Raw genomic sequence first — 18,670 nt, 5'->3', positions numbered from 1 at the left:
CATCAAACGCGAATGCCCGGAGGTAACCAATGTCCGGATTGGTATCACCTCCGCAAACTCCCGAGGCCAAAAACTCGCTGTGGTGGAAGTTGCCGAGCAATACGCGAGGAAGCTTCTAAAAAGCGGGAAAATAAGAATTGGTTGGGTAGTGTGTAGAATACGAATTCGGGCCGCCCCAACCAAATGTTACAGATGTTACAGATTATGGGCACACATCTGTAAACTGTCGGGGACCTGACAGAAGGACAACATGCCGTAAATGCGGTCAGGCACGCCATAAAGCGAACAGCTGCAATGAAAAGGAAAGCTGCGTCCTATGCAGGGACCGTGGCGCGACTGATGAGAGCATTGCGCACACTGCGGGATCGGGGCGGTGTCCAGTTTTCAGAGCAGAACTGGAAAGAGCTAGGATACGGTCAACATGGTTCGCATACTACAAATCAATATGCACTGGAGCGCAACCGGTCACGAGTTGCTAGCGCAGTTCGCTGCGGAGACCAAAACTGATTTAGTGTACTCATCAGTGAGCAGTACCAAAACAAGGGCCCAGTTTCATGGCACCCAGACATATCAGGTACCGCTGCCATCTAGGTTCGGGACGGCACCCTCCTGGGGGTTCTTGCCCAAGGCCGAGGGGACGGCTTTGTCTGGATTCGGTGTTCAGGGATAACGTTTTATAGTGTCTATCTTACGCCGAATGAGACGATGCCGGATTTTCGTCGGAGGCTTCAGGCTTTGGAGGACGCTATCTTAAGCACGGATGGGACGGATCCTGGTCGGGGATGACTTCAATGCTAGGGCACTTGAATGGGGCATGCCTCACACAGATTCCAGAGGGAAACGAATTCTGGAAATGGCGGCGAGAACAGGACTGGTAGTTCTAAACACTGAATCAACCCCAACGTTTCGGCGCCCGGGCTGCGAAGGAAGCATTCCAGACGTAACCTTCGCATCGGAATCACTGGTGTCGCTGGTGGACGGGTGGCGAGTTCTGGAAGACTTTTCGGCAAGTGACCACCAATACATTGCTTTCGAAGTGGTGGACACAAACTCTCGGTGTGCCACCACAGCGATCTTTCTGTGTATGGAACGTCGCGAAAGTGAACACCGGGAAGTTTGTCGAAACTCTGGGAACAGGTGGGGCCACGCTGAAGGGTACTCCTGGGTAAATTCAGTTATGAACCTGATAACGACGGTCTGCGGAGCCTCCATGCCCAGGAAGACATCGAGGCGCGGCAAAACTTCCATGTATTGGTGGACAGTGGAAATCGCAGAGCTCCGGAAGGAGTGCCACAGGCTCCGCCGCTTAACACAACGTCTAGGCGACCGGGAGGAGGAGACTCTGCAGCGCAATAAACAAGAGCAAAGCTCGCTGCTGGCAAGATTTGATCAACGAGGTGAATGGGGATCCGTGGGGACTCGGTTACAAACTTGTAACCCGAAAAATCGGGGCTCTGCGGAAACCCTGTTCACTTAAGGCCGAGCAGATGGACCGCATTGTGAGGGCACTCTTCCCTGCACACCCCGTATGGGATGGTGACGTCGGCGCGGAGAGCGCAGAGGACTGTCCACTTTTCTCTGTAAAAGAGTTGGAACAGGCAGTCCTCTCTATGAAAAATAAGAAGGCGCCAGGACCCGATGGTATTCCAGCAGAGGTGTACAAACTGGTATTCCAACACCGGCCAGACCTACTGCTCGGCGCATTCAACGCTTGCCTGAAAGAGGGCATTTTCCCTGCTCGTTGGAAAGTTGCGAGGCTTGCGCTGATCCCTAAAGGGAAAGGCGATCCCGAACTGCCGTCTTCATACCGCCCACTATGTATGCTTGATACTGCTGGGAAATTGCTCGAAAAGCTCATCAGAAATAGACTCGCTGAAGCGATACCCGCTGCCGGAGATTTATCTCCCCGGCAGTTTGGTTTTAGGGCAGGGAGATCGACAATTGATGCTGTCATGCAGGTCGTGGACGCCGTTCGACGAGCAGAGGCTCATAGCCGCCGAACTCGACGGGCGGTGCTCCTCGTAACGCCTCAGAAACGCCTTCAATTCCGTAAGATGGAAAGACATTCTAGGCACACTAGACAATACCTTCAATGTGCCGAACTATCTCTTACGGATTTTGAGGGACTATCTGAGGAACCGCTCCCTGCTCTATGAAACACTAGAGGGTCAAAGGTGGATGGAGGTCACGTCGGGGGTAGCACAGGGATCCATCCTAGGGCCGGATCTCTGGAACGCTACCTATGACAGTCTGCTTAAACTCGACATGCCAGAAGAGTCGCGCCTGGTCGGCTACGCAGATGATGTCGCAGCGCTTGTTGCTGGACGCACTGTCGAACAGGCGCAAAGCAGACTCGGCATATTGATGCGACGGGTAAGCGGATGGATGACTACTCATGGTTTCAACCTTGCACTGGAAAAAACCGAACTAGTCATCCTGACTAAGAAGAGAATTCCGACCCTGCGCCCCATATCGTTCGACGAGTCGATAATCGAGTCAAAATCAGCGGTAAAGTACCTCGGGTTGACTCTTGACTCAAAGATGAGCTTTTCTGAGCAAATCCAAGCAGCAGCAAACAAGGCTGCGGCTGGAGTTTCGACGTTAAGTAGGCTAATGGCAAACATTGGGAGTCCTACGTCTAGTAGGCGACGTCTCCTGATGGGCTCAACGCAGTCTGCCCTGCTCTACGGTGCAGAGGTATGGGCTGGCGCTCTTAACAAGGAGGTATATCGTAGACGCCTCGCGCAAGTACAGAGACGGGGAGCTTTACGGGTGGCGTCTGCGTACCGCACAGTCTCTGAACCGGCCGTGATGGTGATCGCGGGAGTTACCCCCGTTGCCCTTCTTGCTAGGGAGCGTCAGGCCATATACAAGCGCAAGGGAGATGAGCCGAGGGAGGTGGTTGCTCGCGAAGAACGGTAACACACTCTACACCAGTGGCAGCTCTCTTGGCAAAATGAAACTAGAGGTAGATGAACTTCGCGTCTCATCGGCAAATTAGGTGCGTGGCTGAATCGGAAGCATGGTGAGACTGACTATTTCCTTACCCAATTTTTAAGTGGGCATGGAAATTTTCAGTCTTACCTGCACAAGATTGGAAAGGCGCGTTCTCCGCATTGTGTGTTTTGCAATGGAGTTGTGGACGATGCCCACCACACTTTTTTTCTTGTGGAAGGTGGGATGGGGTTCGTCAGCAGCTCTATTTAAACACAGGGGATCTCTCTCCAGACAACATTGTGGAAGAGACGCTGAGGACTGCTGACAGCTGGAATCGTGTTGCCCATTACGTTCGGGCCCTTCTCGTTGCTAAGAACATAGAACTCGACTGGTGGAGGAGCCGGATGGCAGGGGGTTCCTTGAACTGACCGTTCCCTTCCTCCTCTCCCCTCCCGTTGGTGAAAGGAATTCCCTGATTTGAAGGCTCCGCAAGGCGGGAGAGTTCGGGGGCTGGCCCGAAGTAATGTGACAAACGGTTCCAGGCTAGCTCTCTGACGATGGGGAGGTGTTTAGTTGGTAGTCCGACGACGTACCGAATCGGGAGTCCAACACTGTGTGCGTAAATGCATTCACCTACCCTACACCAAAAAAAAAAAAAAAAGAATCACTAGACAAAAATGCAATTCCACTTATTAACCTAATGCGATAACGTAATGCCATAATGGGGAAACCAGCAAAATTTGTTGTAGAAAATGAACTGAATCTAACAAATATTAAAGAATTTTTCTGAAAGGAAGATACTTCTCGACAATCTCACACCAGCAATGCAGACATGAATAGATGTTGTAGTTCATTACTAGCACATTTCAGAACATTATCCTTAATGGAATCAAAATTGACAAATGCAGAATCAATCCATAGCGCAATCCAATCTAAACCCCTCGAAATTCAATACGGAACAATCGATAAAAGCACAATATACCAATTATTAAACAATAAAAATCAAAAAGGAATCAGTTGTCATAACAAAAAACGTGAAATTAGACATAATACAGTTTATGTAAATAATTATACTAGTGAACGATGTAAAGAAGTACTAAATATCATCGAGAAGAAATATCTGTTGATAATGAAAATAATGTCAAAATAATCAGAAAACATAAAATAGGGAGTAAAGTGCATCCAACTAGAATAAAACGTTTAAAAAAATATTTCACAGATATATCATCAATTAGCGACAAATTCTCTAATATTTCGGAACCTCCAGTAAAAAATAAATTAAATATAACTAATGATCAACAAAATATCATTGAATCAACATTAAAATCAGGATCACCAAAAGACATAATTACCAAATTCAATCTAATATAAACAGAGAAGACATTAAAACATTAGCAAAAAAATTTCTATTTAAATTTGATTGCTGGATGATTGTTTAATGATAACTCTGAAAAATTACCAAAAGTGTATGTAGTGAACACTTTCTTCATCCAAACTCTAATCAAATCAGGTTACAAATCCAAAAAAGTTCATGTGCACATAAATAATAATCATTGGGCAATTGCAATTATCATGACAGAAAAAACTATTAAGTACTACGATTCCTTAAAACAACCGATAAATGAAATATTAAATACATTAGCAAACTATTTGGAGAACGAATCATTGGAAAAACGTAAACAATCTTTGGATACAAAAGGATTCACTAAACAAAATGTAGCAAATATACCACAACAACAGAATAATAACCATTTCGGAGAATTCACATGTATAATTTCGAAACATATTACAGCAGATAAAAAATTGAATTTTTCAGAAAAAATACTCCGTATTTTCGAAAAATCATAATATTAGTAGTACTTCAAGGAAAACTATTATCAGAAACCTTTCATAATGTTATAATAACAACAAAATAAAACTTGATAAAAAGCTATCTAAAAATTATTGATTCCAATAACCATCAAAGAATTAACTCTCTAAATCAACAAATACAAATCAATAACGTTTTCCAAAATAATATAAAGGAATAACTATTTTAATTTTTTTTTTTTAACAAAACAACAAAAACATTTATCCTTTTTGTCATCAATATTCCTATACGAACTTATTATGTTAAAAGAATACCTGATATTAATACAGAGGCATTAAATATAAGTGATGTTATATATTATAATAATCAATATTTTAAATATCAAAAACATGTAAAATCTTTGAAAAACACATTATCTTGTAAAAATACCAATTGTATTGTAACAATTAGCAATAAGACACATACAAAAGATATAGAAAAGGATTGCCGTTAATAACAAACATAAATGAAATAATCCAACAGAATTATAATGAAAACCAATATAAATTACTTGGAAAATATATTATCAAATTCTAAAATTGTAATTTAATAATAAATAAATATACTTTTATTAAGCGGATCTTACAGTATTTCGCAACAACTGTTTATCATAACTCGATATTAAGTAAACATGGAGAATTAATAATCTTGAATCATAAAGTATCATGTTTATAATAACCAATCTCAGAAATATCAAAGATTCAGATTTCATTGAAAACCATAAGTATTGCATCAGAATTGCTGAATATGTATTTTTATCCTATAAATACGGTAGCATGAAATCCTTAGAGTTAGTTAATATTGGTTTAACTAAGAGTTAATTAGTATCCTGTATTCAGGCGACGTGTTGTGATTGTTTCAGTTGCATAATTCGGAAAATTCTCACACGAACTCCTGGTGGTCACCGCTGCAAATCGTCTTCAAACAGGCCAAGAGTGTGTAGAGCCGGACTGGGAGTAGGCTCATCCAACTGACGAGGTTCTGGGTCTGGCGGGGGGATGAGCCAAAGCAACAACTCGGGGTTCGTCCGCCCTGCACTGGAGAAGGTGCTAATAGAACCTCAAGCCAAGATGGAATAGCATACGTTGAGGGTTGCGTAGCCAATGGGGAGCTCGGTCTTTAGTATCCGAACTCTGATAGCAAAAATGATCTCGAGCAACTTGTTCAAAAATGGAATGATCGCCTCATGCAACACGGTCTCAGATTGAATTTAAACAAAACTGAATTTTTGAGGACCGATCCCCATGAAACAGGCACAATCACTGTCAGCGGCAATGATCTGCCCAGAACTGAGCGATTTAAATACCTCGGGTCAACGCTATCAGCCAATGGAGAACTGCGTTATGAAATTGCTTCACGCATTAACGCAACCTGGATGGAACCTGGAACGCCACCACAACTGGTGTCCTTTGTGATCGACGTATCAACGAACATCTCAAATCTAAAATTTACCGCAATGTCGTCCGTCCAGTCGCTCTCTATGGTTCTGAGTGTTGGCTGACCATAAAAGACAATGAACGGCGCCTTGCGGTAATGGAGACGAAGATGCTACGTTGGACTAGTGGCGTCACACGTTTGGATCACATCCGAAATGAGGATATCCGCGATCGTTATGGGGTTGCATCGATCGTGGAAAAGTTGCGAGAGAGGCGTCTTCGATGGTATGGTCACGCAATTCGTGCAAACGAGAATTCACTTGCCAAGATTGGTCTGAACATCGTCGTCGATGGTAAACGACCAAAGGGCAGACCTAAGCAACGGTGGTTTGATACGCTGGATGGGGATTTGAAAGCCTCGAGATTGCACCCAGATCAGGCATTCGATAGAGCCAAATGGCGAAGCCGATCACGACGAGCCGACCCCGCTTGTGAACGGGACAAAGGCTGAAGAAAAAGAAAGAAAGAAGAAGACTACCTTCGGTTTCAATTAAGACCCCTATGACCCCCCTGGTGGCAACAAGGAAGTCGGTACTGTCGACGAGCGGGATGAAAAAGACCTTGCTAGATAGCAGGCGATTGTTGAGGAATACAAGAACCAATGCCTGGTAGACAAGCAGAAGGCGAAACCTACTGTCCTCAAAGCCAATCGATCACAAGCGGAGTAAAGTGGACAAGAGCTGGGACGCTAAGCAACACCTGGAGAAAAGTACGCAATAACAGCCAACCGACGAGCCACGAACTGCGAAACCGTTCAACAACATGGCCAGGAGCCACTTATGTGTGGCGCTGTGAATGGTAATTCGGCTAGCAGCAAACAAAGCGTCTCCTGGGCGCCAATGCAAAGACACGGGATCCATCCCATGCTTAGATTCCTCTCAGGTGGTCCGTGGGTTCCATGTTATAGCTTGCGAGAATCGATGCCCCAGGGATTTTCTTGGTTCGTCCGTCGATAAAATCAGCGGTACCTGAGAGAGTGTAAAGCCCAAAGTCATTCCACGACGAGATTCCCAGAAGACCGACCGCTTGCATCTGGTTGCGGAAGATCCGCGTGGATAAGGACAATCAGGTTGCTGCGCCTAAAAACCCCACAATTCCCGTGGACGACCCAGACAAATAGACAAACTTTTCTGTTCCATATAAACGGAGAGTGCCTAGAGGCACTGGAAGAAGGTGACTATGAAGTAGGGTCGTTAGTCAGGAACGAAAAGGTGAAAGTGTTCTGCTCTACAAATCCGGACGACGACCAGGATCCAATGAACGCAGCCGACGAGCTGTTGGAAGAGATAAGGATCGACATGACGTCAAGCCCAAAGAAGTGCTCCCCTCTGTTTGGCGCTTCATATGGTGGCTGCAAGGGCTTCCGGGAACCATCCACACCAACCAAGACGTGTGTGCGGACATCCAGGTCTCTGGGGGTGTCAGACCTTGTCGAAGAATGACAGGATGGCGGGAGTGATTTAAGTCTTGTCACGCTGTCTCGGAGCAAACGCGAAAACGCAGTGGTAGAAAGGACCGATTTGGTGTCAAACACAGGATCGCGGGGGAATCTCAAAATCTCCCCGTATACCAACTCAGCGGAACTCCTCGCGATGGGCTGTACGCCGACCAAATAAAACGGAAGACAGAACTTGCGACCACGAGGAGTCATCTTGTGCCATTATAGTAGCCTTCAGTTTCCTATGCCACAGTTTCAGCATCCCATTGGATTGCGGAAGATACACCGTCGTCTGGTGGCGTTTGAAGCCTAGAAGTTTGCCCAACTCCAAGCGTGGGATCCATTCATGACAAAGGGCCTCGCCGCACGATTGTGTGAAAATGTTGGCTAGAGGTATTGCTTCAGGCCACCACGTGAATCAATCGATGATTGGGAGGCAATATTTGAAGCCATGCGAATAATGTCCATGTGGATCGTGTGAAATTTCTTGGAAAAGAAGATTGGTTCAACTTTTGATGAAGAGCAGCACCTACCGTGATGTCTGAGGCATCGACAAATACGGCTAGGGGTGCATCTGCTTGAGGAAACGATAGGAGTGTAGCGTCAGCCAGCTGTGGTTTGGCTAGCTTAAAAGCCTGGACAACCTCTGTACACCACGCAATCATGCATGAATCTGTAGACTTGAGTGTAGACAAGTAGGCATTGAGGATCGCTGGATGTGCGGATTTGAGCGGATTTGAGCAAGAAACGACGATAGAAGTTTAACATGCCCAAAAACCTTCGAAGATCCTTAACCGTCTTAGTTTGTGAGAAGTCTATTATGGCCTGAATCTTGTTTGGATCCGGTTGGATTCCCTCGAGTGGCCTAAAAACCTTACTTGCTGTTGAAGGAATTTGTAATTTTCAACGTTACGTAAAAGACCGCCGGATACGTTGCGAAATGCATTCGAGATGTTCCAAATTCTCAGACTTAGAAGAAGAGGCGACCAAAACATCATCCAAGTATATCAAAAAAAAAATGCTAAGGTTTCTCAGGACAGATTACAGTGCACAGACCAAAAGACATCCGTGTGAACTCTAAGAGTCCGAAGGGTGTGCATATTGCCGTTTTCGGAATATCTTCTGGAGCTACAGGGATTTGATGGTACGCCTTGGCTAAGTCCATGGACGTGAAAACACGGCAGTTAGCGAGGTGATGCGCAAAGTCGTGGATGAGTGGTATAGGATAGTGGTCTGGAATGGTCTGAGCATTCAAATGTCTGTAATCACCACATGGTCTCCAATCGCCGTTGGACTTTGAAACCATGTGTAGTGGGGAAGACCAGCAGCTATTTGATGGTCTGTAAATACCCTACTTTAAAAGTGTGTCAAATTCTTTCTTAGCAACCGTGAGTTTCTGGGGTGACAAAGGACACACTTTCAAAAAAATATCAGAGTCAGTAATGGGGATCTGGTGATGTACATCTAGCTTAGCTAGCTGCGAGAGACTACTTTTGGTAGTTATGTTGCTGTATTTTTGAAGAACCGCACGAATGCAAGGGTCGGCTACCTTTTCAAAAATGATCGAAAGACTGACGGTAGAGCAGGTGGCAAGTTTTCCTGAAGTTACGAAGTTACGGGATCTAAAAGAGACCTATTCTGAAGATCCACTAGCAACGCATGGTGGCTTAGAAAGTCTGCACCTATGATGGGACTACTGATATCCGCTACTACCAAACGCCATGAGAAGTTTCGTCGAAGTTCCAGACTTACGTCCACTTGCCTGTAGCCGTAAATATATATGGTTGAAGAATTTGCCGCCCCTAGTTTGAGTTGATGCGGAATCAGTTTGTGATTCTGCGACGCCTGGGAGAACTGAGGCGTCTGCGCATATGTCGATCAGGTAATAGCGCTTACCCAAAGGATATAAAACTGTTAAGCGGCGTAGAGTTGCTTTCTGGGTAGTCGCCGCCGAAGCTCTCAACGAGTTTAGTTTTTTGAAGCCGTGAACGAGCGCGCGCTGATACATCTCTTTACTTTGTCGGTAAAGATACGGTAGTACCAGCAAATTGCAGAAACCATTGAAAATCCCGATGTCCAACTATCCGATCGCTCAATTCAGTTGGCAGACCACGCCCGAGTTCGGCACCTATCACCAGAACGCAAGGTCCTACTGTTGCCGCTAGTTTGGGGACGGTAGCCGGGAGGGTTGCCGCCGTCAGCTGGAGCTCAACAATTTGGCCTGTGGTTTTCCGCGACAATTCATTGACACGGGGCGCGCGTACACCTCATGGGTTTTCTTAGGAGCCTTTGCTAACAGCTCCAACGATCCAGAGTCCACACAGGCCAAGATTGCCTGAGTGCGTTCCGGAAGTCGCTGCAACCACAACGACTTCAGAAGTTTACCACCAACCTTATCCCCGCCCAACTGCTTCATCTCACGTAACAGTTGGCTCGGGGAACGGGCGCCTAAGGTGAGTTCCGTCAGCAAGTGATTCAGTATTGTCGACTCACTTATCGACAGCCGCTTGATAAGGGTACCCTATAACTTGAAGTAGGAACACTCCTCCAGAAAGTTGGCGACGAGCGCAATCGACTCCTCGTCCAGGCCGACGAGCACAAACTGCGTCTCCATTTGCCGCAACCAGACCTCCGAGTTACGTCGCCAAAAGGGTGGCACTCGTAGTGCCACTGCGGCCACAGTGAGTTTGGAGGCGTTTGCCGCCCTGTTATTAATTGACAAAAAAAACACTAATCACCTAGAAATAAAAATGAAGACTTGTCACTATGAACGAAAAACAATCACAAAAGCGAAACTCACACCCGGAGCGGAATTATCCAAGCCCCACTGCCCCCAACTGGGCAAAAGAATTACAGTCTTCCCAACTCTGTTGGTTCAAAAACTCAAATTTAAAGAATCAAATCTTTAAAATAATCAAATATTGAAAATAATCAAAGATTTAAAGTAGCCAAATATTTTAATCTTTTCTAAACTCAAATAACCTACGGGAATCTGCCACTGCTGTCAGCGACGAAACGCTGCAAGCATGCAATATCACTTCACATAGCATTCACGGCCAGAAATACACTCGAACTTGCTTGATGTCAACGGTGCTCGCTGCTCCTTGAGCTGCTGTTGTTGTGATTGTTCTCGTTGTGATGACGTAGACCAAATATTGTAGGAGCGCTGCGAGTGCCTCGAAATCCTTATTAGCATGTACTAAATTGAAATCTATAAGTGCCTTGAATGACCTAACTTGCGGATGCTGTTGTTTCAGCTTCTTATATTGCTGTGCCAAATTCCAGTGGGTGATGGAGATTACGGCCGTGAATTTTTGTTTCTTCCTTTTTATTTTCCACAAACTAGTGCTTGACGGTGGTGAAGAAGCCGCTGATGCATTGTTCCCGTGCGGAACCCGGACAAATCCGTGTAAAATAGCCTGTGCTCCACAGAACCATATATTAACTTCTCTTTGGTCTAATGGATAACGGCAATTACGTTGTAATAACCGAACATCTAAAAATTATTGATTTCAATAACCATCAAATAATTAACTCCCTCAATCAACAAATACAAATCAATCAAGTTTTCAAAATAATATAAAAAAAATAATGGATAATTCACCAAAGTAATCAAGAATAAAAACGACGAACTTCTTATATTAATAATACTACACAGCGTACTACAAAATATGAACCAACATTCAAGTAACTATTACCCCGGTTTAATTATAGACAAATTAGAAACAAGTCGGAATACCGGAAGCTCGCGCTTCGGGTATAAAGGTTTTGTGTTCATCTTATGTAAGAAATTTCAACGCACATTTTTCTATCCGTATATAGCTACAAACCCAACATATTGCTTCATATTTTTCCAAACTACGAGACATACGTACATATTACAGCCATAGATATTACGTTCACCCTAAACAAACAAACTGCCTATTTCCGAATACCGTACACATATATGCACGTATATAAATTGATCGTACCCATATCTCCGATTTACTTCTTATTAAGGTTTTGTGTGAAACAAAACCTTATTAGAATCGAGACGGTGTCTGTCTGTCCGTCTGTCTGTCTGTCTGTCTGTCTGTCTGTCTGTCCGTCTGTCACACCCGATTTATTCGGAAACGGCTGGACCGATTGTCACGAAAATTGATGAGAGTATGTAATCTGGTGTTCCCTTCACATACAGTAAGTGGCGCCATCTTGTGTTAAGTTTAAGGGGGGCTCCTCGTACATGTGAATGGAGGGTGCAAATTTTTTTTTCACAGAATGTAGCCATGTAGGGTATCAAATGAAAGGTCTCAATTAGTACTTTTCGAATCTGGTTCAATATTTGATATTAGATGAAACGTAGGGGAGTGAGGGTTCAAAATATGACCCCCAAAAAGTGTAACAGTTCTCGTTCTCAGAACTTATCCAACCGAAAATTCTAAAAAAAATCACAGTGATGCATCTCTACGAAATCTAGGCCCCAAAATATATCCGGTTCAGATATCTGCACAAATAAAGGTAATAATAGTATATTTCCACATTTTAGAAATTTACCCGGAACCCCCCTTATGTTCATCCCAGAAGTGCAAAATTTACCATGCGTATAATGAAGAACATAATGCATAGTTTGATCGAGTTTGAAGAAAATCCAACTATTATTAACAAAGTTATAGGGGTTGAAACTTCACAATTTTTTGTGAATTTCGTGCACTCCATAACCTGCATGACGTCATCATGACATATCAATTCAATACCACAACGAAATGAGTTCTTATGAATTGGGTCGCAGAGAATTATTTTGTTTTAGTTATTTAGTTATTTGTCAGCCAGACATGTGTGTATGTAGGTATATAATATATACGTGCTAATGAACTTTGCAGGTAGTGCCTAATCCAAATAGATATAAGAAGTAAATCGAAAACATGGGTACGAATTTATATACGTGCATATATGTGTACAGTATTCGGTAATAGGCAGTTTGTTTGTTTAGGGTGAGCGTGATATCTATGGCTGTAATATGTACGTATGTCTCGTAGTTAGGAAAAATATGAAAGATTATGTTGGATTTGTAGCTATATACGGACAGAAAAATGTGCGTTGAAGTTTCTTACATAAGATGAACACAAAACCTTTATACCCGAAGCGCGAGCTTCCGGTATTCCGACTTGTATCTATCTGAATAGGCACTACCCACAAAGTTCATTAGCACGCATATACTATATACCTACATACACAGTTGATAGCGGTTTAATGTACAAATAAATCTTTCCGAATTAGACACTACCCGCAAACTTCATTAGCACGCATATACTATATACCTACATACACACATGTCTGTTTGGAGTAATTGATATTCACATACAAATGACTAAAAAACTAAAACAAAATAATTCTTTGGGACCCCATTCATAAGAACTCATTTGGTTGTGGTATTGACGAATTGATATGTGATGATGACGTCATGTAGGTTGTAGAGTGCACGAAATTCACAAAAAATTGTAAAGTTTTACCCCCTATAACTTTGCTAGTAATAGTTGGATTTTCTTCAAACTCGATCAAACTGTGCATTATGTTCTTTATTATACGCATGCCAAGTTTTGTACTTCTGGGATGAATATAAGGAGGGTTGCCAGGTAAATTTCTAAAATGTGGAAATATACTATTATTAACTTTATTTGTGCAGATATCGGAACCGGATATATTTTGAGGCCTAGATTTCGTAGAGATGCACTATTGAGATTTTTTTCAGATTTTTCGGTTGAATAGGTTCTGAGAACGAAACCTGTTACACTTTTTGGGGGTCATATTTTAAGCCCTCACTCCCCTATGTTTCACCCAATATCAAATATTGAATCAGTTTCGAAAAGTACTAATTTAGACCTTTCATTTGATCACATGGCCACATTTTATGAAAAAAAATTTTGCACCCTCCTTTCACATGTATGGGGAGCCCCCCCTTAAACTTAACACAAAATGGCGTCAGTTGCTGCATGTAAAGGGAACGGCCAATTACATATTCCTACCAATTTTCGTGACAATCGGTTCAGCCGTTTCCGAATAAATCGGGTGTGACAGACAGACAGACAGACAGAGAGACAGACAGACGGACAGACAGACATCGAATCGATTCTAATAAGGTTTTGTTTGACACAAAACCTTAAAAAATTATCGATCAGCAAAAACAGCAGTAATGACCAGATCCATACTCACATATGATGAAATTGAATAATTAAATTAATATATTAATTAAAGATGTAACTATAAACATTTTAACAAAACGTAGTTTCATAATTTTTGTCATCAATATCCCTATACTATCTGAACCCTTACTATCGTATTATGTTAGAAGAATACCTGATGTTAATACAGAAACATTAAATATAAATATAAGGGATGTTATATATTACAATAATCAATATTTTGAATAACAAAAACATGTTAAATCTTTAAAAAACACATTATCTGGTAAAAATGCAAATTGTATTGTAAAAATTAGTAATAAGGCACATATAGAAGAAATAGAAAAGGGTTACTGTTAATAAATGAAATAATCAAACAGAATTGTAATAAAAAAACTTATAAGTTACTTGGAAAATATATTATCAGATTCTAAAATTGGGAATTAATAATAAATAAAAGCACTTTTACTAATACAATCAGAGGAACTCAACAAATACTTATCATTATGAATGAAATCTTGAAAATTTGATCATCATCAACGGTGTCATAACCGGTATCCGGTCTAGGCCTGCTTTAACAAGGAGCTCCAGACATCCGTCGAGGTCCGGCAATTCGATATCCCTAGAAGCTGTCTGGCGTCCAGGCCTACAACATCGTTCCATCTCAGATAGGGGCTGCCTCGACTTATTTTTCTACCATTGCTACTACCCTTATAGGATTATTCGGGCTGAATCATCCTCAACCACACAGATTAAGTGACCCGTCCACCGCAGCCTATTGAGCCTGATTTTATCCACAACCTGATGGTGATGGCATCGCTCATAGATTTCCTCGTTATGTAGGCTACGGAATCGTCCATCCTCATGTAGGCAGCCGACAATTTTTCGGAGGATTCTTCCCTGGAACGAGGTCAAGAGTTTGGAATTTTTCTTACTAAGAACCCAAGTCTCCGAGGAATATATGAGGACTGGCCTGGTACAGTAAAAGCTTTGACCCTATGACGAGACTTTTCGCGCGGATTGTGATTTTCGACCCTAAATAGGAGAAAGAACGGTCTCAAAGTTGTAGTCTTCTATCATCATTCTTCCCGTTCGACCAATGCCGTTTGATGTTGTTGGTTGGTTAGTTCTCGATGCTGAATTTGCTACCAGATATTTTGTCTTGCCTTCATCGATGTACAACCTAAGATCTCGCGGTACCAGCTCGATTTGGATGAGAGTTTGTACGTCTCGGGTCGTTCTTCCCATGATGTCGATATCTTCAGACTCATCCTCAATAAAACACAGGGAGCTGCTAGAAATATTGTTCAACAAATTACGGAACCAACTCGACAGAATGTAAAATCTCTACTTATTGCAACATACGGTGTTATCGAAATTATAGTAACATAGTAAACCAAATGCATGGGGTAAGCCCTAGTATAAGGAATAGTGATGACTTATACTATCTGCTAAGACACCGGAGCAACTACATCCAGTATTGAAAAAAACTACCTTTTGAACAACGAAATTATTAATTTGCCTAATCCTATTCCAATTAATGGACTTGGTGGAACTTATTTGGTTACAAAAAAAGTAAAATCAAATATGTCCGCAAAATTTTAACTACTTAAAAACTATAAAATATTCTGACATATAATGGACTTTTCCAATAAACAATTTAAAACTTACTATTTCCATTAAATATTACTTTGAACCTAGGAAAAGGTTACTTTCTCATAAATAAAGAAAAGTTACTATTTAATTACGCAGTACCAAACGAAATAAATTTACCAACTGAGTTAGAGTCAAGTCTTATAAATAGAGAAAATCTGTATCAAAATCTAAATGACGAGCAGCGAAAATTCTTGTACAAAATCCTCATGAGGATCTCTTTTTCCAAAGAGGGTGACAACTTAACTTGCACCACTCAAACTAGACATTAAATAGTAACAAAAACGAATAAAAAGGAAATAGAATTAATATCAACGACCCAAAGTACATCACAGCTTTTGAAAAATTGCAAAATCTTCTTACCAATTATCCAGTTTGAAACTTGTAGGGTAGGTGGAGAGTGCGAGGGGTTGAAAGTGATCATTTCTTTAAGGGGGCCATTCTCAGAAACTACCCAATCGAACAATCTGGAAAAAATCAGGAGGCTGCCACTATATGGTGCCTGGGCTCCGAAATACCTTCCAGACTGATATCTGTCCAAATAAAGTTAATAATAGCATGTAACTATAAGGTTTAGTAATTGGCTGCCGAACCCCCTTTTAGTTTATCCTAGCACCGCGAAAGTGATGTATTATGTAATATAGAGCCTGATCTTACCAAGTTTGATGGAAATTGCACTATTACTAACAAAGTTATAATACGTCGAAGTTGTGGTTTCTTTGCAAATTCAAGACTATGAATGTCAATATCACCCGAAAGTGGATGCTCTTACGTAATATATGCATCTATACCGATAGAGGTTTTAAGCTTTCATGCTATCTCTCTCACTCCGTCTCTTTCGCACTGCGAACTTTCGGGTGTGTGCCTTTGGTGGGGGCGTTGGGGTGTGTGCCTCTGGCGGGGGCTTTGGGGTGCGTGCCATAGGTGAGGAGTGTGTGCCTTTGGTGGGGACTTTGGGGATTTGCGCCTTGGATACCGGGTGGTCCTTTGTGTGGGGGTGTGTGCGTTTGGCGGGGGTCGTGTCTGGGCGAATGTGTGGTTTGTGTCTTCGGTATATTAAGCTGTAATAGTGTACTTTTTCTGTGTGTCTTGGATGATACTGAGTTATGTTTTGGAGTGTTTCTAGGGTATGGAGCTTTAATGTGCGTCTGGTGAAATGTCAAGCTGTTTTTGGTGTATTTGGGGAGTGTCTTGTTTTACTTGTTGTCTTTATGGGGGTATCGGGCTTTTTGGCGTGCTTTTTGGGAGCTATTAAGCTGTTTTGTTGTGGATTTGAGATAGCGATTTTTTCCGAATGCGTTTTGGGGAGTGTCATTGGATTGGATATCTTTATAGGAGGTATCGATCTTTTTGGTGTCCTTTTTGGGGTTTATTAAGCTGTGGTGAGTTTCTTGGTTGAAGTGGGGTTTGTGGGGATCACAGCAGGAGGCTATGGTGCGGGCTTGAGGCGGTTGGCTTGGCCGCTGCAGATTTTGCGGTTATCATTGCCGACTTAGGTAATGGGATTAAATTTAAATGAAGAAAGTTCGCTGATAAACTTTAAATATTTATTTTATTATACTTATTTACGCATACATCATTCAATATTCTTTAGAATTGACAATATGTGTACACTTACTTATATATCTTTCTCTATATCAAACAATGACTCTACAAATTTATTTGACACAGATTTACACAGATTTCAAACAGAAAATGGTTTTGACAACAGATGCATTAGAAAAACCAATTGGCGCTGCTTCATTTGCTAGCAGAACTGTCAATGAGCACCAGAGAAAAAATTCTATAATAGAAAAAAATTGCTTGCCGTACTTTCGGCGGTCCACTACTTCAGACCCTACTCTTTCGGAATAAAATTTGATATTCATACAAACCATCGACCTCTTATTTGGCTGAACAACGACTGAATAGCAAATTGCAGCAATGGAAAATCAAATTAAAGGAATATAATTTCGATCAGAGTATGTTAAGTTAGTGGAGTAGAATTTTACCCTGGCTATGCTGTTATCATCATTATCATCATCAACGGCGCAACAACCGGTATCCGGTCTAGGCCTGCCCTAATAAGGAACTCCTGTCATCCCGGTTTTGCGCCGAGGTCCACCAATTCGATATCCCTAAAAGCTGTCTAGCGTCCTGACCTACGCCATCGCTCCATCTTAGGCAGGGTTTGCCTCGTCTTTTTTTTCAACCATAGATATTGCCCTTATAGACTTTCCGGGCTCCATACGGATTAAGTGACCCGCCCTCCATAGCCTATTCAGGCGGATTTTATCCATAACTGGACGGTCTTTGTATCGCTCATAAATTTCGTCGTTAGGTAGGCTACGGAGTCGTCCATTCTCATGTAGGGGGCCAAAAATTCTTCGCAGAATTCTTCTCTCGAGCGTGGCCAAGAGTTCGCAATTCTTCTTGCTAAGGACCCAAGTCTCCGAGCACACATGAGGACTGGCAAGATCATTGTCTTGTACAGTAAGAGCTTTGACCATATGGTGAGACGTTTCGAGCGAAACACTTTTTGTAAGCTGAAATAGGCTTTGTTGGCAGACAAAAACCGTGCGCGGATTTCATCATCGTAGCTGTTATCGGTTGTGATTTTCGACCCTAGATAGTAGAAATTATCAACGGTCTCAAAGTTGCATTCTCCTATCTTTATTCTTCCCGTTTGACCAGTGCGGTTTGATGTTGTTGATTGGTTGGTGTTCGGTGCTGGAGGTAAACCTCCTTTGTATGGGCCAATCCTCTAGGAAACGGAGAATATTTATAGATGGTACTCAGCAACCTGATACCTTTATAATTGCCGCATTGCGTGATATCCCCCTTTTTATGTATGGGACATATAGTGCCTCGTTGCTATTCGTCAGGTATTCATTCGCTGGTATTGGTATTTTGAGAAAATGCGGTCAGAGACATTCTGAGACGCTACATACCAGAAAAAGAAAAAATCGGTATTTATTGTGAATTAACAGGCTGCTAATGGAACAAAGTCCAAGTAATAATTAATAGTAAATATATATTCGAAAAATAATAATCATAACTTCATAAAATGTACAAATCAATGATGTTGATCTCATAAGTGAAAACAACATAAAACGTAAAAATAACTATCATCGCGGGATAATGGAAACATATGAGGAAATTAAAAACAAATATTACTTTCATTAATAAAAATTATTACCAAATATATTAATAAGTGTGA

General features: G+C 42.2%; 1 long non-coding RNA gene across 1 annotated transcript in view; it reads right to left on the bottom strand.

Moving 5' to 3' along the window:
- Positions 1-11,295, bottom strand: part of LOC119656241 — a 37,960-nt gene extending 26,665 nt beyond the window's left edge. The window contains exon 1 of the long non-coding RNA XR_005250023.1: positions 10,647-11,295. This is a non-coding gene — a long non-coding RNA (uncharacterized LOC119656241). The remainder of the gene's footprint in view (positions 1-10,646) is intronic.
- Between the last annotated feature and the right edge of the window lie 7,375 nt (positions 11,296-18,670).

The sequence above is a fragment of the Hermetia illucens genome, chromosome 4 (assembly GCF_905115235.1).
Source record: "Hermetia illucens chromosome 4, iHerIll2.2.curated.20191125, whole genome shotgun sequence".
In the NCBI taxonomy this organism is placed as follows: Eukaryota; Metazoa; Arthropoda; class Insecta; order Diptera; family Stratiomyidae; genus Hermetia; species Hermetia illucens.
The sequence above is the reverse complement of the archived record's forward strand: the minus strand, read 5'-3'. Positions and strand labels throughout refer to the sequence as shown.